Source organism: Rhinatrema bivittatum, chromosome 7 (genome assembly GCF_901001135.1).
Source record: "Rhinatrema bivittatum chromosome 7, aRhiBiv1.1, whole genome shotgun sequence".
In the NCBI taxonomy this organism is placed as follows: Eukaryota; Metazoa; Chordata; class Amphibia; order Gymnophiona; family Rhinatrematidae; genus Rhinatrema; species Rhinatrema bivittatum.
Window position 1 is genome coordinate 31932716 of NC_042621.1, and position 23205 is coordinate 31955920.

The following is a 23205-nucleotide window of genomic DNA, read 5'->3' on the forward strand; positions in this document are numbered from 1 at the left end:
AACACAGGGGAGAATGCGGGCCTGATAATTCCGGTGTAATATCACAGCCGATATAAATCGGTCAGACAGTATAAGTGGCTCTCCTGTTGTTGCCTCCTTAAAGAATGTTAACAAGAAGTTCCACGCAGAACTAACCGAGTCTGCTTCTCCTACTGGTTTGTTTATTTGTTGTTTTGGTTTTTTTTTTTTTTTTTTTTAAATCTTTGGTGCTCCCCTCTGCCTTTTATTTAATATTCATGCAAGATTTCCTGAAAGAGGGTTGGATTGGCCGGGCGGGGGCTGGAGGTAGGAGTGGCTGATGGAGAAGGGTGGGTTTGTAAACGGGGGGTATTTGTGGGGTTGGCGGTCAGCAGTCTGATGGTGCATTGTTTTTAGTTTGTGGTTTTATTGTGTCATGTGTGTTATTTTATAAACTGCATTTATTGTATTACACTGGTTATGCGGTAGATATTTTTTTTTTAATAAATAAAAGTATTATTAAGGCAACCTCCTGTCCATTGGAAATACAGCCATTAGGAAGGAGGGAGATGCAAGATAAATGCAGCATTTAAAACATCACCACGGAGATTGTATGTCACTGAAATAAAAGCCAAGAACGGGAAACTGTAAAAGGGCATTTCACGGGTCCAGACAGTTTTTGTTATTATCCCTGAGGGCAAGTTTCTTATTGGCACCACAGCACAAAGACTTCCAGTGACTGTGCCCAGTAACACAATCGGTTGGTATAGTACTCCACCCTGAGCAAACATCACACTGATCTTGCAAACATCTGCACAAAATCCTTTCCTTCCCAGATTCTCTGTTCTGAGAATAGGCTGAACCAGTTCCGCTCTTCCTACAAAGACTTCAGCACCAGGACTAATGAACCAGGTAAGGGGACCAAGAAGCCAGCAGGTGCTGTGGTGAACTCTCCATAGTACTAAATAGAGAAAGACACCCCAGGAGAACTCATTTGGCCCTGAAAATTATACAAAAATACAAATTAGATGGTTTTTCTGTCTCATATTAGGCTGCTATGAATGCTTTAGTGGTGAATTCTTGGTTTTTTGTTATGCCCGTCGGTCGCAGACGGCTGCGACTGCCTTTACTTACTTCCTGCACTGTTCTCCTGCCCTCCCTGGGTCTGCTCGCGGCACAGGCCAGTCTCCATCGCTACCTTCCCCGGGGCTCCTCGTGGCGGCCTGGACGCCGCCGCCATCCACGTCGACTTTGGGCTTTCCTAGGTGTGTGTGCGCGCCACTGCGCCCTCCTTTGAAGCCTCTTCGGTGGGAACCTTGGGGGGGGGGGGGGGTCCCTGACTGATGATGTCATTGGACCTGGGTACTTAAGCTCCACCTTCACCCCCAGCTAGCCGACTTGGCAACAAGTTCCATACGTCTCTACAAGCTCCTGCCTTCGTGTTCCCGTGGCTACACTATTGGACTCCTTGGACTTGGACTCTGTCTGGTACCCGCTCCTCGGGGGGGGGCAGTGTGCACACTCTACGGGGACTTGGTCTCCTGGCCTCCCCCACTCCTCGGGCTGGCCCTGCGCCTCCTGGAGTCCTACCCTGCAAGGCTCCCCGCTCCTCGGGGCTGCCCCTGGAACACCTCTGCCACTCAGGAGTCTATCCAAGAGAGACGCTACTCAACGATAGAGAAAGAGGCCTTAGCTGTCAAATGGGCCTTGGAGGCTTTTCATTATTACCTACTGGGCCGCCAGTTCACGCTGGTAACAGATCACCAACCCCTTGTTTGGGTCACTCGGAATAAAGATTCCAATGGACGAGTAATGAGGTGGTTTCTGGCATTCCAACCATTTGACTTTAAAGTCCGACACAGAGCAGGGAAGGCAAATATAAATGCAGACTTCCTTTCTAGAGAAGTCTCCCTTGTACAGGCAGGTGCTCAACTAAGGAAGATAGAGCTGAGGGGGGAGGGAATGTGATAGAGTATATGACAGAGAGCCTCAGACTGCCTTAATGGACCGGCTCCAGCTATCTGGCCCAGTCCACCTTAAGACAGACAGGAAAGGGATCCTCAGGTAGGGGCATTTCCCTGAGGTAAGTAATACAAAGGTGAGGCCCTGAGAGAGTTAGATAGGCCCCAGGGAGAAGAAGGAAGCTGTAATGGAGTGCTGTGCTCTTTTGGAAAAACTGCTCTTGCATTGTCAGTCTGCTGAGGTAAGCAGCCATTTTGATTCTGTCTTGCTGAACTTTTTGTAATTAAACTGTTGAAAAGCAGAACAGACTCCAGCCTGGTCTGTTCGCCAACCTTCTCCTGTCTTAGACCGCTACAAGGGCATCACAGGCCCTTTCCTCATCTCTGGCTATCTGCTCCTCGGAGGGCCTAATAGGGATGTGAATCGTTTTTTGACGATTTAAAATATCGTCCGATATATTTTAAATCGTCAAAAATCGTTAGGGCCACGATACAATACCAATTCCCCCGATTTATCGTCAAAAAATCGTAAATCGGGGGAAGGGGGAGGGCAGGAAAACCGGCACACTAAAACACCCTAAAACCCACCCCCGACCCTTTAAATTAAATCCCCCACCCCCCCCAACCCCCCCCCCCAAATGCCTTAAATTACCTGGGGGTCCAGCGGCGGTCCGGAACGGTCTCCTGCAATTGAATCGTGTTGTCTTCAGCTGGCGCCATTCTGCGCCGCCATTTTGCAAAATGGCGGCGCAAAATGGCGGCGGCCATAGACCAACACGATTCGACTGCAGGAGGTCGTTCCGGACCCCCGCTGGACTTTTTGGCAAGTCTTGTGGGGGTCAGGAGGCCCCCCCAAGCTGGCCAAAAGTCCCTGGGGGTCCAGCGGGGGTCCAGGAGCGATTTCCTGCCGCGAATCGTTTTCCGTACGGAAAATGGCGCCGGCAGGAGATCGACTGCAGGAGGTCGTTCAGCCGGGGTCCGGAACCCCCGCTGTGAGTACCTCCGCTCTGCGGACCATTACTGCATCATCTCTCGTGAAGAACTTTCATTGGTGTACCCCGCGCTGTGGACCACTACCATACCATCTACCCCGTGCTGCAGACTACTACCATACCATCTCTAGTGTGGAACCCTCATCAGTGTACCCCACACTGCGGGCCACTACTGTGTCACCTCTACTAAGGAACCCTCACCAGCGTACCCTATTTCACAGACCACTTCTGTATCATCTCTACTGAGGATCCTCATCGGTGTACCCCGATCTGCGGACCATTGCCATATCTTCACTACAGAGGTATTCCCTCTGGGTATACCCCACTGCACAGACTCTCCTGCACTCCCCGCTCCTCTGGCAGTGCCTCTCTATCTCTTAATAAAGACTCTAACCATAGCTGTGTCTGACGTCACTGAGACCTCGCCTCCCGACGGTGAGGCTCACAGGGCTCCTCCCTGTGGGCGGTTCCAACTCTCACCTCGGCCCAAGGGCCCACAAACCTACAAATCCTAACAAACTGTTTGGAACTGTTGCAAAGACAAAGGTGGATGTGGACCCCTTGCCCGAGGAGGAGTTTGTGCTACCTGAGAGGGTGAACCCCCTCAGGTCCCCACTGTCGGGAGGCGAGGCCGAGCTGATGCAGGGGTCAGCTGGAGCTTCACCAATACCAGCCCCATTCCCCGCGGGTTGAGCCTTTGGGTGCATAGGGTAGGCTGGGCTTAGGTGGAACCCTGCGAAGACGATGGATTCACAACCGGGAGAGTCATCCGAATTCAGTCCAGGATCAGAAGCCAGAGAGTCACTGATAGCCAGTCCAAGGTCAGAAGCCAGAAGATCCGTCCGTTGGAACCAAAGGATGGAAGCAGGAATAGGACTCAGAAGGCAGGAACAGGACGCAGGACACCAACACAACTCAAATGACTCCACCAGAGTGAAGCAGACTCATTGCCAAGTTGAGGAACAGGAAGAGGAGGCTCCAATAAATAGTTCCTGGCACCTGACGTCAACTAGGAGGCTGGGCTGCATCAAGAGGAGCTGGCCCTTTAAGACATCTCTGGAGGTGCGGCTGTGCGCCTAGGGAGGGCCCTGCCCGATGTGTGCTGCAGGGAACGGAGGCCTGCGGCCTGGTGCTGCAAAGAGGGGATCGGGAATCGTCCCGGCCACTGCGGAGTGCGGCACAGATCCTGCAGCAGGATCCGCAGGCATGGAGGAGGCTCGAGGCTTGCAGCGGAAGCAACTCCCTGCCTCCGCGTGACTGCCGGCGCCCGGGGAGGAGATAGGAGGGGCCGGCCGCGGTACCCCCCTTTTTAGGGCGCCTCCCCGGGGGTTTTGGTTTGGAAGGATGTGCCCAGTGGAACTGAGCGAGAAATTCCTTATCAAAGATATTGGCGATAGGTTCCCAACTATTTTCTTCTGGGCCGAAGCCCTCCCAGGCTAGCAGGTATTCCCACTTCCTCCCCATTTCCTGACATCGAGAACTTTCCAGACCTGGTAGGTGGAGTCATCCTTGGAGGAGAGAGGCTGTGGTTTGGGTAGAGTCCTGGATAGCCATGTCAGCACCACTGGTTTTAAGAGTGACACATGGAAAGTGCTGTGAATTTTAAGGGAGGATGGAAGTTGAAGCTGGTATGACACCAAGCCTATGCGGCGGAGAATCAAAAATGGACTGATGAAGCGGGTAGTGAGGTGCATAGATAGCAGTTTCAGGCGGATAAACCACATACATAACCATACTTTCAGGCCAGGTCGAAGAGGTGGGCTAGGTCTTCGGTGGAGGTCCGAAAATCTTTTGGCCGTCTGGCTAGCTTTGAGTAAAGTTTGTTGTGTGAAAGTCCAAAGTTGATGTATTTCCTCGGCGGACAGCTGAGTGGCTGGTGAAGGGACGGTCACGGGAATGGGCAGAGGTGGGAGGGTTGCTTGCCATTTACCACTTGGAAGGGTGAAGAACCGGTGGCTGCAGATTGATGAGAATTGAGGGTGAATTCGGCCCAGGGCAATAGCTCCGCCCAATCATCCTGTTTGTTGTTCACGTATGTCCGTAGGAATTGTTTGAGGATCCGATTCGTTCTCTCCGCTTGACTGTTGGTTTGTGAGTGGTAAGCTGATGTAAACTCCAGGGTAACATCAAATGTTTGACGTTTGACGTTCCAAAATTTGGTGGTGAACTGAGGTCTGAGGTCTGATAAGATGACTTTAGGTAGGCCGTGGAGCTGGAAGACGTGGTGGATAAACAGCTGGGCTAGTTGTGGTGCAGAAGGTAGCCCTGGTAATACCACAAAATGAGCCATTTTTGAGAAGTGGTCGACAATGACCCAGATGGTAGTATTGCCTTTGGACAGCGGTAAGTCAACAACAAAGTCTGTCGAGATGTATGTCCATGGCTCGCTGGGGATCAGTAGGGGATGGAGTAGGCCCCGTGGTAAACCTGTAGGATTCTTGTGCCGGGCAAACATATGGCAGGATTCAACATAGGCCCAGGTATCCTTCGTCATTCCAGGCCACCAATAGAACTGATGGAGAGTGACTAGGGTTCGGTGTTGTCCTGGATGACCCAAGCTGCGAGAGTCGTGGGCCCAAGTCAACACCCGACTCTGGAGACGTGGCGGGACGAAGGTTTTTCCCGGTGGAATTGGCATAGTGGCCACCAATAGGACCAGAGACGGGTCACTGATGAAGCTGGGAGCTTCTGATGTGTCTGTGGTGTCAAAGGCTCGAGAGAGCGCGTCCGCTTTCAAATTCTTGGCGGCTAGGTGATACCATAGAATAAAATCGAATCTTGCCGGGGATTGAGATGTTGGGCCCAATGCAAATATTCCAGATTTTTATGGTCAGTGTAGACTGTAATTTGGTGTTGGGCCCCTTCCAACCAGGGGCACCATTCCTCAAAGGCTATCTTGATGGTGAGGAGTTCTTTATCGCCAATGGTGTAATTACGTTCAGCTACAGAGAACTGGTGAGAGAGGAAGGAGCAAGGATGTAGAGTATGAGTGGCAGAGTATTGGCTGAGGACAGTCCTGACCCCTTCGGTAGAAGCGTCCACCTCGACGATAAAAGGGCGTTGAGAGTCTGGGTGACAAATGCAAGGTTCGAGGAGGAATGCTTCTTTCAAGCGGAGAAACGTGGAAACTGCATCAGGTTGCCAGTGCTTAGGGTCAGCCCCCTTCCGAGTCAGGGCAGTCAGAGGGGCCACCAGAGAGGCGAAATTGTAGATGAATGACCGATAATAGTTTGTGAACCCCAGGAATCACTGTAGAGGTCGCAGTCCAGAAGGCTGAGGCCAGTCTTGAATGGCTTTAAGTTTCTCCAGGTCCATGCAAAACCCTTGGTTGGAGACGATATACCCCCAAGAATGGGAGAGCTTCATGCTTGAAGATGCATTTTTCGAGTTTGGCAAAGAGCTGGTTCTCCCGAAGATGTTGGAGGACCCTCGAGATGTCTTGGTGGTGGGCAGTCAGAGACTTGGAGAAGACTAAGATGTCATCTAGGCAGATGACGACACACTGATTCAGCAGGTCCCGAAAGATTTCATTCATAAGGTTCTGGAAGACTGCCGGGGCATTACAAAGACCAAAGGGCAAGACCAGGTACTCATAGTGCCCATCTTTAGTATTGAAGGACATCTTCCACTCGTCGCCCTCTTTGATATGGACTAAGTTGTAGGCTTCCCTCAGGTCTAGCTTGGTGAAGACCCGCATCCCCTGGAGTCGATCAAAGAGCTCCAAAATTAAGGAAAGTGGGTAACGATCCTTGAGTGTGATAGCATTCAATCCACGGTAGTCAATACAAGGGCAGAGCGTCCCATCCATCTTGCCCATGAAAAAGAACCTGGCACTGACTGGAGAAGTGGATTTACAGATGAACCCTCGGACAAGGTTTTCTTGGATGTAGTGGGACATGGCCTGGGTCTCGGTAGGTGAGAGGCGGTACTAGGTAGCAGATTGATCGCGCAGTCAAAGGACCTATGCGGTGGTAAGGTCTCGGCCCTTTTTTTGGAAAATACCTCCGCGTACGAGGCATATTGCGGCGGCAGTCCAAGTGGGAGGGCTGTCGCGGTCAGGCATCGTAGATGAGAGACAGGTTCGAGGCAGGTGTTAGGACAGGCCGGTTCCCAGTGGCTCAGTTGCAGTGTCTTCCAATTGAATTGGGGGGAGTGTGATTGTAGCCACAGGAGACCTAATATAATGGGATGTACGGCCCGATTCAGGACATGGAAGGCAAGGTGTTCCACATGAAGAAGTCCCATTCGGATTTGGATGGGAGCGGTGATGTGGGTGACTCGGCCCGGTAGGGGTTTGCCCTGAATAGAAGAAAGAGCAAATGGAACCGAGGAGTGGTGAAAAGGAAGATGGAGATGTTCCACCAAACCCTTCATAATCAAGTTGCCCTCTGCCCCCGAGTCCACCAGGACCAGGGTGTGGAAGTCGTGGCCTTTCATCGTCACGGTGACTGGTAACATCAATGGAGGCGCGGGTGAAGCAAGGCCTAGGAAGAGTCCTCCTTCATATCCTAGGCCCGGTAGTTTCCCGGATGCACTGGGCATGATGCCAGCACATGCCCTGCTCCACCACAATAGAGGCAGAGGCCGCCTTGCCGGCACCTGAGGCATTCCTGAGGGGTTAATTTACCCCAGCCCAGTTGCATGGGTTCCTCCGCGGCGGTTCCTGGGGTGCCTGAGTCGGACTTTGGGGATGGTGAGCACCGTGGACGTTGGGAAACCGCGGAGGGTTTTCTTGAGAATTGAATCTCCCAGGAGCGTTCTTGGAGACGCCGATCGATGCGCCCGGTCAGGTCGATTAAAGCATCTAGAGACACTGGTAGCTCGCGGGCTGTGAGTTCATCCTTGATTCTAGGACTTAAGCCTTCCAGGAAAATGGCCCTCAGGCAACTAGTATCCCAATGGAGTTCGGTAGACAGATTTCGAAATCTGATGACATATTCGAAAAACATCCGGGAACCTTGGCGTAAATGGAGAAGAGTCGCCCCAGATGCTGCCTGCCGAGTGGGGTCTTCGAACATGGTGCGGAAGAGAGCCAGGAAGCCATTCAAATCCCGCAGAATCGGGTCTGCTCTTTTTCACAGAGGTGATGCCCAGGCCAGGGCTTTCCCGTCGAGAAGAGAAAAGATGTAGGTCGTCCTTGTGATGTCCTCTGGAAAGAGGGTTGGTTGTAGGGTGAAGTGTAGGCTGCACTGATTGAGGAAGACTCTGAACATCTGTGGGTTCCCCATGAAGCAGGGGGGGGGGGGGGGGAGCTAGTAGGGGAATCACAGGGCGTCATCCTAGTACCAACGGTGCGGCAATAGGCATCGGGGGCATGGCAGCTTCCATAGAAATGGCGGGGTCCAACCGCCAATTTAGATTCTCTACCGCAGAGGTGAGCATTTCTAGGGCCTTCAGCTGCTCAAGGATCCTTTGAGCTAGGCCAGGGATGGCTTGGAGGGCAGAGGACTCTGCTGGGTCCATGGACTTGGCAATCTGTTCCAAAGATGAAGGCGGGTGTGGACCCCTTGCCTGAGGGGGAGTTGGCGATACCTGAGAGGGCCACACACCACAGGTTAGAACTATGACCAGAAGCCCTGACCTCTGACGAACCTGAACGCACCTGAAGAGACTCAACAACGCAATGCTGGTTTCTGGGGTAGCCCTCCGGCCACTCAATAGCCCTTTTGGACCTACCGTAGGGGAACAGCAGATGCCTCAGGATGGACAAAGGCCGAGGACAGGCGATGGTACTGGAACAAGAAGAAGACTCTTGAAGACATGGTCAGATGAAGGAACTTGAAGATATGATGAAGACAAAGACATTTGGCAGGGCTGAGGCAGGACTGAGGCAAGACTGAGACAAGACACATCAGGAACATCGACGAGGATACTTGATAAGTGAACAGAAGACAGCAAGGCTAAAACTCAGCATGAAGTGGAATCCGGGCAGCACTCAAAGGAACCTCCGACTTGGACTACACACTCCAGTGACCCAGCGTGATCTACGCAGCCCCAGTGTGGAAAATTCACCAGAAGGTCATCTCGAATTGAAACAGAGGAGGGCAGGCCGCTAGGAGTCGAATCCGGAACCAGGACATCCAAGGACAAGGCTTCCAGAAGAAGAGCCTGAAAAGGTGAATACTAGGAAGCGGGACATCTGAAGATTAGACATCGAGATCATATGGAGACAAGGACATCGGAGACATCTAAGGACAAATACATCTGAAGGCAGATTCATCTGGGGTATCCAAGACAGGGACATCAGGACTTCGAACCCACAAGGCACTCAATAAAGAGCAACAAGAAGGTGCTAGAAGACAGAACATCCGAACGCCAGGGCTTCCGGACTTTGGACCTGCAGGGCACTCAATCAAGAGCATCAAGAAGGCATGTCTGATGAGGATGTCTTCAGACGAAGACATCTGCGGACAGGGACATCTGTAGACAGAGACAGGAGAAACAGGACATCAGAAGGCGAGGACATCAGGGACATATGAAGACAGAGACATCTGAAGATGGAGTCACAGGATCCGACAAGAGACCAGGACATGGAACCATAGACGAAGACAGGTGTTTGGTAGATTCTCAGGGACTACAGTGATGTTATTCTCCCACGGGGAGGAACCTTAGCACCGGGCTAGACTCAGATGCACAAACACAGATCTTTTATTATACAGCTAGTGAGATCCACCAGAGGTGGCAGTAGAGAGTAGGTTAGATGGCAGCAGTCTGTGATCCGTGGCATAGGAGACCCGTCCCACAATGGTGGTATAAGGTCCCGATGCAGATGTCCAGTAAGGCACTGTAGGAGAGACAGACTGGCAGATGTTATAATACACTCTCTTGTAGCTGAGTAGATAGAGTTCCCAATGAGCAGTAGAGAGAGGATAGGTATTAAAAGTCTGTGATCCTCGGCAGAGGAGACCTGTTCCACAATGGTGGTGTAGGGCCCGATGCAGATGGGCAGCGAGGAGCTGTAGATGGACAGACTGGGAGAAGTTGTACTCACTCTCTGTAGCTGATAGGTAGTGTTCCAGCAGGTTGAAGAATTGGTAGCAGGCACCAGGATAGACACACAGGCCCTCGAGGAGCGAGTACCTGTACATAGGATAGGCACCTGGAAATAAGCAAAGGGCCCCCGAGGAGCGGATACCCAGGTTAGTAGAACCCCGGAGGGTGAAGGTAGCTTCCAGCAGAGAAGAAGCGGCAGAGCAGCTTCAGACTGGAACGAATCCAATCTGTTGCTAACTTGGCGAGAGTCAGCAAATGGGCAACCGTTTGAATGCGAAAGCAGTGACGTCACTTGAGGGGCATGCCCCCGAGGTTCACGCCAACACTGATACAAGACGTGAGGCATGTGCGCACGCCCTAGGAGGCCTCGGGTCAACATGGCCGACTGCCGCGCCAGAGCCGCTCCGGGGAAGCTGGAGGGTGCGGCAAGGAAACGCTACGAACGCCATTCTCCCGAGGCTGGTGGAGAAGGCTGAATAGAGGTGAGACATGTCAGGCGAAGCCATCTGAGACTGATGGACACAACACATGCTGCGTAGAAGAAAGGAGAACGTCGTCAGTCTCCGGGCCACAAAAGGGGAGCAGCGATAGCGGATGGTCCACCGCAGAGCTCAGTGGCGGCAATCCTGACCACCACAGGAGGTCGGATGATAGCGGCCTCCAAGCCGAATGAAAGCAAGGCGGCACAGCCCGCCATCCAAGAAGGAAAGCGTGGGCGGCCTCCGGGCCGCAAGGTTGAACGGCGGCGGCTCCAACTGCCATGGGATACAGGCAGTGGTGGCCATAAGGCCGCGCAGGCTGAAGGGCAGCGGCTCTGACTGTCGCGGAGTGCAGGAGATGGCGTTGGGAGGGCAGGCAGGCTGGCAGAAAAGGTGAGAGGCTGCTAGCGGGCCTAACCGCGAGTAGAATCGCAACAATTCAATTTCATACTGCGTTACCTCCCAGCCAATAAGAATGGTCACGATGACGCCCTCTCCCGGTCTTTCATCGTAGAGGATGTACCAGATACCACGTGGCACATAATAGGCCCTGCTAAGGTCATTCTGTCAGCCATCTTTCCAGTACCACCGGGAAAGATGGTGGTTCCTTGTCCGCTACAACAGAAAGTTCTTCAATGGGCTCACGATACTTTGACCTCCAGACATCTGGATCAGTCCAGGACTCTCTCCATTCTTCAGCAGTACTACTGGTGGTCTACAATTTGAAAGAATACCCAAGCTTATGTAGAGACCTGCCCTACGTGCGCCCGTCATAAGCCTCCAGCAGGAAGGCCATGGGGACTCTTGCAGCCACTTCCCATTCCGAACGAACCCTGGACCCATATCGCCACGGACTTTATAGTGGATCTGCCCGTCTCCAATGGGAATAATACCATATGGGTCACTGTCGACTGCTTCTCTAAGAATGGCACTTTGTGGCTCTACCCGGCCTTCCAACGGCGCTCCAGCTGGCCAAACTGTTCTTTCAGCATATGTTCCAGCTCCACGGACTTCCCAAACATATTCTCTCAGACCGTGGGGTTCAATTCACTGCACGCTTCTGGAAATCTCTTTGCAAAAAGTTTAATATTTCTTTAGATTTCACGTCGGCTTACCACCCTCAAGCCAATGGCCAAACAGAGAGGACCAATAGAACTCTAAAGCAATTCTTGTGAGCCTACATGAGTCTGCGGCTGAAGGACTGGGCCGACTTCCTTCCTTGGGCAGAGTTCGCATTAAATTCCCATCTGTCCACCTCCACCGGTTCGTCTCCTTTCCAGCTGGTCTATGGACGCCAACCACTACTCCCGCTGTCCATGGCATCACCAGCAGCGCAAGTGACTGCCCAAGAATTGCATCAACTGTGGCAAAATACCCAACAGCTGCTCAAACAGGCTGCCCATAGATCGAAGAAGGCCTTTGATACCCGTCATCGCACAGCACCCCAGTTCCAACCTGAGGATAAGTTATGGCTTGGTACCAATTTATTCGCCTCAAGCTGTCCTCAGCCCGCTTTGCTCCTAGATATATTGGCCCCTTTCCGGTGCTCCACTGTCTGGGCCCCGTTACCTACTGACTCCAGCTGCCTTCCTCGCTCAAGATTCACAATGCCTTTCACGTTTCTCTACTAAAGCCTCTGATTATCTCAGGATTTTCAAAAAAACCAACAGACCCCTTACCGCTGTCCTCTGAAGCTGATGTTACCTATCAAGTCCGAGATGTCCCGGACATTAAGAACATAAGAACATGCCATACTGGGTCAGACCAAGGGTCCATCAAGCCCAGCATCCTGTTTCCAACAGTGGCCAATCCAGGCCATAAGAACCTGGCAAGTACCCACATGTTACCGTTGCTAGTAATAGCAGTGGCTATTTTCTAAGACAACTTAATAGCAGGTAATGGACTTCTCCTCCAAGAACTTATCCAATCCTTTTTTAAACACAGATATACTAACTGCACTAACCACATCCTCTGGCAACAAATTCCAGAGTTTAATTGTGCGTTGAGTGAAAAAGAACTTTCTCCGATTAGTTTTAAATGTGCCACATGCTAACTTCATGGAGTGCGCCCTAGTCTTTCTATTATCCGAAAGAGTAAATAACCGATTCACATCTACACGTTCTAGACCTCTCATGATTTTAAACACCTCTATCATATCCCCCCTCAGCCATCTCTTCTCTAAGCTGAAAAGTCCTAACCTCTTTAGTCTTTCCTCATAGGGGAGCTGTTCTATTCCCCTTATCATTTTGATAGCCCTTCTCGGGCGCTTTATGTCCGGGATGGCATAGAGTCCAACAGGATAAACATCCTGCATGAGACTAAATGCACAATTGAATCTTTATGGTTAGAAATCCCTTGTGTGTCAGGGTAGACTATAGTGATAGGAGTATACCACCGTCCACCTGGTCAAGATGGTGAGACAGTGAAATGCTAAGAGAAATTAAGGAAGCTAACCTAATTGGTAGTGCGGTAATAATGGGAGACTTCAATTACCCCAATATTGACTGGGTAAATGTATCATCGGGACACGCTAGAGAGATAAAGTTCCTGGATGGAATAAATGATAACTTTATGGAGCAATTGGTTCAGGAACCGACAAGAGAGGGAGCAATTTAGATCTAATTCTCAGTGGAGCACAGAATTTGGTGAGAGAGGTAACAGTGATGGGGCCGCTTGGCAATAGTGATCATAATATGATCAAATTTGAATTAATGACTGGAAGAGGGACAGTAAGCAAATCCACGGCTCTCGTGCTAAACTTTCAAAAGGGAATCTTTGATAAAATGAGAAAAATTGTTAGAAAAAAACTGAAAGGAGCAGTTACAAAAGTAAAAAGTGTGCAAGAGCCATGGTCATTTTTAAAAAAATACCATCCTAGAAGCACAGTCCAGATGTATTCCACACATTAAGAAAGGTGAAAAGAAGGCAAAACGATTATCGGCATGGTTAAAAGGGGAGGTGAAAGAAGCTATTTTAGCCAAAAAATCTTCATTCAAAAATTGGAAGAAGGATCCAACAGAAGAAAATAGGATAATGCATAAACGTTGGCAAGTTAAATGTAAGACATTGATAAGACAGGCTAAGAGAGAATTTGAAAAGAAGTTGGCCGTAGAGGCAAAAACTCATAGTAAAAACTTTTTAACATATATCCGAAGCAGAAAGCCTGTGAGGGAGTCAGTTGGACCATTAGATGATCGAGGGGTTTAAAGGGGCACTTAGAGAAGATAAGGCCATCGCGGAAAGATTAAATGATTTCTTTGCTTCGGTGTTTACTGAAGAGGATGTTGGGGAGGTACCCGTACTGGAGAAGGTTTTCATGGGTAATGATTCAGATGGACTGAACCAAATCACAGTGAAACTAGAAGATATGGTAGACCTGATTGACAAACTGAAGAGTAGTAAATCACCTGGACTGGATGGTATACACCCCAGAGTTCTGAAGGAACTAAAAAATGAAATTTCAGACCTATTAGTAAAAATTTGTAACCTATCATTAAAATTATCCATTGTACCTGTAGACTGGAGGATAGCTAATGTAACCCCAATATTTAAAAAGGGCTCCAGGGGCGAACCGGGAAACTACAGACCGGTTAGCCTGACTTCTGTGCCAGGAAAAATAGTGGAAAGTGTTCTAAACATCAAAATCACAGAACATATAGAAAGACATGGTTTAATGGAACAAAGTCAGAAAGGCTTTACCCAAGGCAAGTCTTGCCTCAGAAATCTGCTTCACTTTTTTGAAGGAGTTAATAAACATGTGGATAAAGGTGAACCGGTAGATGTAGTATACTTGGATTTTCAGAAGGCGTTTGACAAAGTTCCTCATGAGAGGCTTCTAGGAAAAGTAAAAAGTCATGGGATAGGTGGCAATGTCCTTTTGTGGATTGCAAACTGGCTAAAAGACAGGAAACAGAGAGTAGGATTAAATGGACAATTTTCTCAGTGGAAGGGAGTGGGCTGTGGAGTGCCTCAGGTATCTGTATTGGGACCCTTACTTTTCAATATATTTATAAATGATCTGGAAAGAAATACGAGTGAGATAATCAAATTTGCAGATGATACAAAATTGTTCAGAGTAGTTAAATCACAAGCAGATTGTGATAAATTGCAGGAAGACATTGCGAGACTGGAAAATTGGGCAACAAAATGGCAGATGAAATTTAATGTGGATAAGTGCAAGGTGATGCATATAGGGAAAAATAACCCATGCTATAATTACACAATGTTGGGTTCCATATTAGGTGCTACAACCCAAGAAGAGATCTAGGCGTCATAGTGGATAACACATTGAAATCGTCGGTTCAGTGTGCTGCGGCAGTCAAGAAAGCAAATAGAATGTTGGGAATTATTAGAAAGGGAATGGTGAATAAAACGGAAAATGTCATAATGCCTCTGTATCGCTCCATGGTGAGACCGCACCTTGAATACTGTGTACAGTTCTGGTCACCGCATCTCAAAAAAGATATAATTGCGATGGAGAAGGTACAGAGAAGGGCTACCAAAATGATAAGGGGTATGGAACAGCTCCCCTATGAGGAAAGACTAAAGAGGTTAGGACTTTTCAGCTTGGAGAAGAGACGGCTGAGGGGGGATATGATAGAGGTGTTTAAAATTGGTTATTTACGCTTTCAGATAATAGAAAGACTAGGGGGCACTCCATGAAGTTAGCATGTGGCACATTTAAAACTAATCCGAGAAAGTTCTTTTTTACTCAACGCACAATTAAACTCTGGAATTTGTTGCCAGAGGATGTGGTTAGTGCAGTTAGTATATCTGTGTTTAAAAAAGGATTGGATAAGTTCTTGGAGGAGAAGTCCATTACCTACTATTAATTAAGTTGACTTAGAAAATAGCCACTGCTATTACTAGCAACAGTAGCATGAAATAGACTTAGTTTTTGGGTACTTGCCAGGTTCTTATGGCCTGGATTGGCCACTGTTGGAAACAGGATGCTGGGCTTGATGGACCCTTGGTCGGACCCAGTATGGCATTTTCTTATGTTCTTATGTTTCTTATGTTCCTTCTGCCAAACCAACTGATTGGAGTCCATCTCGCCTCTATCCTGCCTGAGTACTTCGCTTTCTCCTCCCAGCCTTCCCCTGCAATACTCATCATATGCAGATGTGTTCTCCAAGAAGGCCGCAGACACTTTGCCTCCACATCGTTCCTACGATTGTGCAATAAACTTGTTGCTTAAAACAGAGTCTCCTCGGGGTAGAATCTACCCATTATCGCTCACAGAGACTCAGACCATGTTGGAGTACATCCACAAGAACCTGGCTAAGGGCTTCATTTGGCCCTCCAAGTCTCCCGCTAGAGCGGGTTTTTTCTTTGTGGGGAAAAAGGATGGATCGCTTCACCCCTGCATCGACTACCGGGGTCTGAACGAGATCACCCTAAAGACTGCTATCCATTACCTTTGATTTCTGAACTCTTTGACAGGCTTCAGGGAGCAAAAATCTTCTCCAAATAAGACCTAAGGGGAGCCTATAATTTGGTTTGAATCTGCAAAGGCGATGAATGGAAGACCATGTTTAATTAATTAATTTATTTATTTATTTATCAAGTTTTATATACCATCATTCGGTTTCGCCATCACAACGGTTTACAAGGTTTTGATGTTTAACAGAGTTTTCAAAAGGTTCATTCATTTGGTTGTTAACATAGATAATATGGTTGTTAACATAGATATTATCGTTTTATAAACTTAGTTTGTAGGTTAGACTATACATGTTTCGGTTCATTGTTATACTCGAGACGGTCACTGTGAATACCTTGTGATGCTGTTTGGCCTTTGCAACGCCCCTGCCGTCTTCCAGAATTTGATGAACGAAGTCTTCAGGGATATGTTATACCAATGTGTTGTGTTGTACCTTGATGACATCTTAGTATTTTCCAAAGACCTACAAAGCCACCGCCATGATGTTTCTCGCGTCCTCCAGTGCTACGAGACAATCAACTCTATGCCAAACTCGAAAAATGTTCATCCTGTCCACTGGGATGATGGAGTCAAATTGAGCTCTGAGACACTCCATAGAGGCTGCTAGAGTTTCAAGACTCTGCTGCTGCTCAAGAATTTTCTGGGCCAAGCCTGGAATAGCCTTCAGGGCAGAAGCCTCCGCCGGGTCCATGGCCTTAGCAAACGGTTATGGAGGTGGACCCTTGGATCGAGGGGGAGTTGGCGTTGCCTGTAGGGAGGAACCCCACAGGCCTCCAGCGTCAGTAGGTGAGGATGATGAGGAGCAGAGGCCCCACTGGGGCTTCACCACTACCAGCCTGCATTATCCTTAGGTTGAGCCCTCGGATGCAGACTTATGTGGGGCCTCTGAGAAGATGGACGTCCAGAAGAATGATGTGAAGCAGCAGCACACCCCAAGTCTGAAGTTGGAAAGGAAGCCCGAGGTGATCCTCACAAGGATCGGGATGGCGGTGGACTCAGTGACAATGTCCAGGCAAGGGTATTGGCAGGTGGCATATCTCATAGACAGTATCCAGGCAAGAGTCATGTCAGGCAGCGTATCTCATAGTCGGTATCCAGACAAGGATCGTGGCAGGCAGCATATCTCATAGTAAACAATCCAAGGTCGAGGCCAAAGACAATCAGGGGAAACAAAGAAGCAGGATGAACTCAGGAACTCAGTAGGCAATGCACTTTGAAGAGCGAGGAGACCTATTGCCAAGGCGCTGCCTGCATACAGGGGCTTGCCTTAAATAGCCCCTGGCAGTGATGTCATCCATAATGGCCACGGGTCTTTTTCCCGCCGCGGGCCCTTTAAATAGAACAGAGAAGTGCGCATGCATGCCTATGGGAAGCCAAGGTGCAGGAGGCTCGGTGGCATCCCAGCAGTGAGGCAGCACGGTGGCATTAGTGGTATTCAGCCACGAAGAGGAGGAGGAGCTTGTGGCATGGGATCGTGGACAGCAGCTCAAAGCTGCAACAGAGGGCGGCGCTGGCTTCCCGCCATCACCAGGAGGCCCGGGATGACAGAGGCCGACCGCTGATTCCCGCAGTCGGCAAGTGTAACATATTAAACTTTCCCCACATCCAGTTTCTCTTATTTCCTAAACACTCCTGCTTTTTTGTTTTGAGGGGTGGGGGGAGGAAAGAGGAGGAGTTGGGGACATTTTGTGAGACAACTTGGTGGCCCTTTTGATTTCTTTTCAGAACAAATGGAGAGATTAGATAAAAGATGATATCTTTACATAAGAACATAAGATATGCCATACTGGGTCAGACCAAGGGTCCATCAAGCCCAACATCCTATTTTCAACAGTGGCCAATCCAAGTCACAAGTACCTGGCAAGTACCCAAACATTAAATAAATCTCAAGCTATTATTCCTTACTGATTAATAGTAGTTTATGGATTTTTCCTCTAGGAACTTATTCAAACCTTTTTTTAAACCAGTTACACTAACTGCCATAACCACATCCTCTGGCAATAAATTTCATAGTTTAATTATGTGCTGAGTGAAAAACAATTTTCTTTTATTTGTTTTAAATGAGCTACTTGCTATCTTCATGGAGTGCCCCCTAGTCCTTCTATTATCTGAGAGAGTAAATATCCAATTTACATTAATTTACATTTCATGATTTGTAGACTTCTATCAAATTCCCCCTCAGTTGTCTCTTCTCCAAACTGAACAGCCCTAACTTCTTTAGAATTTCCTTATAGGGCAGCCGTTTCATGTCCCTTATCATTTTGGTCGCCCTTCTCTGTAGTTTCTCCAGTGCAACTATATATTTTTTGAAATGTGGCGACCAGAACTGCACACAGTATTCAAGGTGCAATCTCACCATGGAGCAGTACAGAGGCATTATGACATCCACCATTTTATTTGCCATTCCTTTCCTACTAATTTCTAACATTTATTTTCTTTTTTGACTGCCACAGCACACTGAGCTGACGATTTCAATGTATTATCCACTATGACGCCTAGATCTCTTTCTTGGGTGGTAACTCCTAAGATAGAACTGTTATGGTCTGTGGGTTTCGTGGACCCTTGGCCCGAGGTGAGAGTTGTTACTACCAGTGGGGAGGAGCCCCACAGGTTCCCATCATCAGGAGGTGAGGTCAGGGACAGCTGGAGCTCTATGAGAGAATCTATGGGAAGGCCCCCGAGGAGCGGGTGAGAGGTACAGCAGTGAGGGGCCCCACAGTAAGCAGGTTGGAATGGAGAGCAGTACCTCCAAGAGGGTGGCACTAGGCAGACCCGAGGAGTGGGAAGCTCGAGGCCGGAAGAGCAGGAGGTAGATTGCAGAGGGCAACCCCAAGGGGTGGAGCTGCGCATCGAGGAGGGTACTGATGTAATGATGTAGGCTAACCAGCGGAGTGGGGAAGCCTGAGTCTGGTTTCCGAGTAATGACATAGGCAACCCCGAGAAGCAGGGAAGCCGGATAATCTCTGGAGTGGAATGTAGACACTGCCCCCCGAGGAGCGGGGAAGTGCAGTCAGTCTTGGATGTGGAACGTAGGCACTGCCCCGAGGAGCGGGGAAGTGCGGACAGTCTCCGATGTAGAACATGGGCACTGCCCCGAGGAGTAGGAAGTGCAGGCTGTCTCTGATATAGAACGTTGGCACTACCCCGAGGAGCGGGGAAGTGTGAAAAAGGGTCTCCCAAGTGGTGAGAGCGTTCCCTGAGGCAACTCCGAGAAGCAGGAAGCCGGCGAATAGGACACCTGGGAGGCACAGGGTTAACCCGAGGAGCAGGGGAAGCCAGGAGACCAGGTCTCCAGAGATGGCGCACACAGGCCACCGAGGAGGGGGGGGTGAAGGCGGTGCTTAAGAACCCTGATCCAGTGATGTCATCACTCAGGGGCGCCCCTGAGGTTCCCGCCATAGCAACTTCAAAAGAGGGCCCAGTGGCACACGTGCGCACCTAGGAAGGCCTGTAGTTGGTGTGGGTGGCAGCGGCGTCCAGGACGCCACAAGGAACCAGGAGATATGCGGCATTGGAGACTACCCACTGCCGCGAGCAGACCCGGAGAGGGAAGCAGTGGCAGTAGAAGATGTAATAGATGCGGGTCGCAGCTGTCTGCGACCGATGGTCACAGTATCCCTCCCTTTAAGGCCCCCCCCCCAACGGTGGTTTGGGTTTACAAGGATGCGTGGCTAGGAACTGCTGGATGAGGTCTTTGTCTAAAATAATGGCAGCAGGTTCCCAACTATTCTCCTCAGGGCCAAAGCCTTCCTATGACAGAAGATATTCCCACTTCTCCCACGTTTTCTAACGTCCAAGACGTCTAGGACTTGATAAGTGGTGTCCACCTCCACGGACAGTGGTTGAGGCTCCTGTGGTTTTTAAGAGTATCCGGAGAGCACCAATGGTTTCGCGTGAATCTTGAGTGAGGAAGGCAGCTGGAGTTTGTAAGTAACAGGGCCCAGACAGCGGAGCACAGGGAAGGGGCCAATATATCTGGGAGTGAAGCGAGCCAAAGGCAGTTTGAGTTGGGTGAACCTGGTGCTGAGCCACACTTTATCCCCGGGTTTGAACTGGGTGCTTTGCGATGATGAGCATCGAAAAACCTCTTCGATCTCTGGGCAGCCTGCTTGAGCAGCTGTTGGGTCTTGTGCCATAATTGATGCAATTCTTGAGGGGTAGATTGGGCTGCTGTAGATTGGGCTGCTGGTGAGGCCACCTGGAAAGGAGACGAGCCAGTGGATGCAGACTGATGAGAATTTAGAGTGAATTCTGCCCATGGAAGGAGGTCGGCCCAATCGTCCTGATGTAAGCTCACGTAGGCCCACAAGAATGCTTTAAGGTTCTATTAGTCCTCTCAGTTTGTCCATTGGCTTGGGGATGGTAAGCTGAGGTGAAATCCAATGCGATGTCAAATTTCTTGCAGCGAGGATCTCCAAAAGTGTGCAGTGAATTGAACTGCACGGTCCGAGAGGATATACTTGGGGAGATCATGGAGCTGGAACACATGCTGGATGAACAGTTTCGCAAGCTGTGGTACAGAAGGGAGACGGGCAGAGGCATGAAGTGGGCCATTTTAGAAAATGTTGATACCTTTGGAGACAGGCAGATCCACTATAAAGTCCATCGCAATATGGGTCCAAGGCACGTTTGGAATGGGGAGCAGTTGCAAGAGTCCCCATGGTCTTCCTGCAGGAGGCTTATGACGGGCACACGTGGGACAGGACTCTACATACATTTGGGTATCCTTTCTTATAGTGGGCCACCAATAATATCTCTGGAGTGGTGGAGAGAGTCCTGGACTGGCCCGGATGTCCTGAGGTCAAAGAGTGTGAGCCCAACGAAGAACCCTCCATCATAGTTGGCAAGGAACCACCATCTTCCCCAGGAGGACTGGAAAGGTAGCGGACAGAATGACCTATTATGTGCCACGGGGTAATTGGTACATCCTCTGCAATGAAGGATCTGGAGAGAGCATTGGCATGACCATTTTTATTGGCTGTGTGGTAACGCAGCAGGAAATTGAATCGGGTAAAGAAGAGGGACCAACGGGCCTGGTGATGATTTAAATGTTGAGCATGATGTAAATACTTGAGGTTTTTGTGATCCGTGTATACGGTGATCTGGTGTTGGGCTCCTTCGAGCCAGGGTCGCCATTCCTCAAAGGCCAGCTTGATGGCCAGTAATTCTTTATCCCCGATGGCGTAATTACGTTCCACTGGAGAGAAGCGCCAGGAACAAAATGAACATGGGTGTAGAGTATGGGTAGTTGAGTATTGGCTCAGCACGGCTCCTACTCCAATGTCGGAGGCGCCAACCTCAACAACAAAGGGCTGCGTAGGGTCCGGATGGCAGAAAAATGGTCAGGGTAGAATAATGGTGGATAAAAGAGCGATAGTAATTGCCGAAGCCAAGGAATCTTTGAAGGGCCTTGAGACCCGTAGGCTGAGGCCAATCACGGATACTCTACAATTTCTGAGGGTCCATCCTGAAGCCTTGGCTGGACATCATGTAGCCAAGGAAAGGAACGGTCTCTTGCTCAAAGGAGCACGTCTCGAGTTTGGTGAAAAGTTGGTTGTCCCGCAGACGTTGGAGAACTCGAGAGACATCCCGGCGATGGCTTTGAAGATCTTGCGAGAAGACGAGAATGTCGTTGAGGTACACAACTGCACATTGGTAAAGCATATCTCTGAAAACCTCGTTCATCAGGTTCTGAAATACTGCGGTGCATTGCATAGGCTGAATGGCATCACAAGGTATTCAAAGTGAGTCACGTGTGTTAAAGGCGGTCTTCCACTCATTGCCCTTGTGAATCCGGACCAGATTGTAGGCTCCCCGGAGGTCCAATTCGGAGAAGATCTTAGCCTATCGAAAAGCTCCGAGATCTCATTTAGGCCTTGGTAATCGATGCAGGGACGAAGGGAGCCATCTTTTTTCCCTACAAAGAAAAATCCCACTCCTGCGGGAGACTTAGAGGGCCAAATGAAGCCTTTGGCCAGGTTCTCGCGGATGTACTCAGACATGGCTTGCTTCTCAGTCTGCGACATGGGGGCCGTGGTGTGGGTAACCTCACCAGGAAGAGGCTCTCCATGAATGGATGAGAGTAATAACGGCACAGGGGAGCAGATGGTGGGGCTCCGCAGATGTTCATTTAGTTGTTTTTAAAAGTTCCCACCAGCCCCGAAGTTCACCAGCGCCAGTGTGTGGAACTCCAGGTTATCCATTTTAATGGAAACGAGGACAGTCAATGGAGGAGACGGTGAAGTCAGACCTAGGAGTAGTCCTCCAGCAGAACCTAGGCTTGGGATTTGTTATGATCTGCTATGCTGTTGGGAGGAGCAAGCAGATGGGAGTTAGCAATCTGTTAGGCTTTACTCCTCAAGATGGGAGGAGTTAGCAATCTGTTATAATCTGCTATGCTGATGGAAGGAGCAAGCAGATGGGATTTAGCAATCGGTTATGAACTGGCTGTTGGATACTCCTGTTGAAGGAGGAGTTTAGCAAACTTGTTATGGATCTGCTAGGGAGTTAGCAATCTGTTATGGTCTGCTCCTGTAGAGGGAGGGAACAATCTTGTTATGCTCCGTAGGCAGAGTTAGTAACGTAGTTGGGATATAGACTGCAGAGTTAGCAATCTGTATCAGCGGAGTGTTAGAGAGGGCACTCAGCTGTAAAGGAATGCAAATAGGTGGATCCTTGGGCCGATGGCAGATGACAGCGCCCCCAGGAGGATATCCTGAGAGGGACCACCGGCTAGGCTTAGTTATGGAGACAGACACAGATAGTTCTTTTATTAGACAGGTTAGTAGAACCACAGAGGTGGCAGTAGTGAGCTGTTGTGCCCGGCAGGGCTGAAGTCCCTCAGAAACTGGAACAGCGCTTCCAGGGTTGCTGAACTGTAGAAAGACTATAAATAGTGAGTAGACAGGTATGCTGTATTCATGGCCAGAACTAGATGACAAATCTCACATAAGGTCTTAAGGAGGCTCAGTAGCTGGAAAGAGTTAGGCCCTCGAGGAGCGAGTACCTGGTTCCAGGGAAAGCTCTGAGAGAGCAATGGTAACTCACAAATGTCTGTATCTGCGATAGCTTCCAGGCAGTAGAGAATCTTCAGTGTCCAGGAACATGGGCCCTCGAGGTGCGAGTACCGGTTCCTATCTGCAATCTGAAATAGAGAAAAGAAAGCGAGGCCCCCGAGGAGCGGGTACCCCTGGTAAGTCCGAGGAGGCAGAGTAGTTTGGACGAATCTGTAGCGAGTCTGAATCAAAGTCCGATTTCATGTCCGATTCATAGTCCTTGCTAACTCAATCTGTTAGCGAGAGTTTGAGACGTTTTATACTGGAAGCAGATGATGTCATCTCAGGGAACGACCCTGAGGTTCGCGCCCTAGCTGGTACATACAT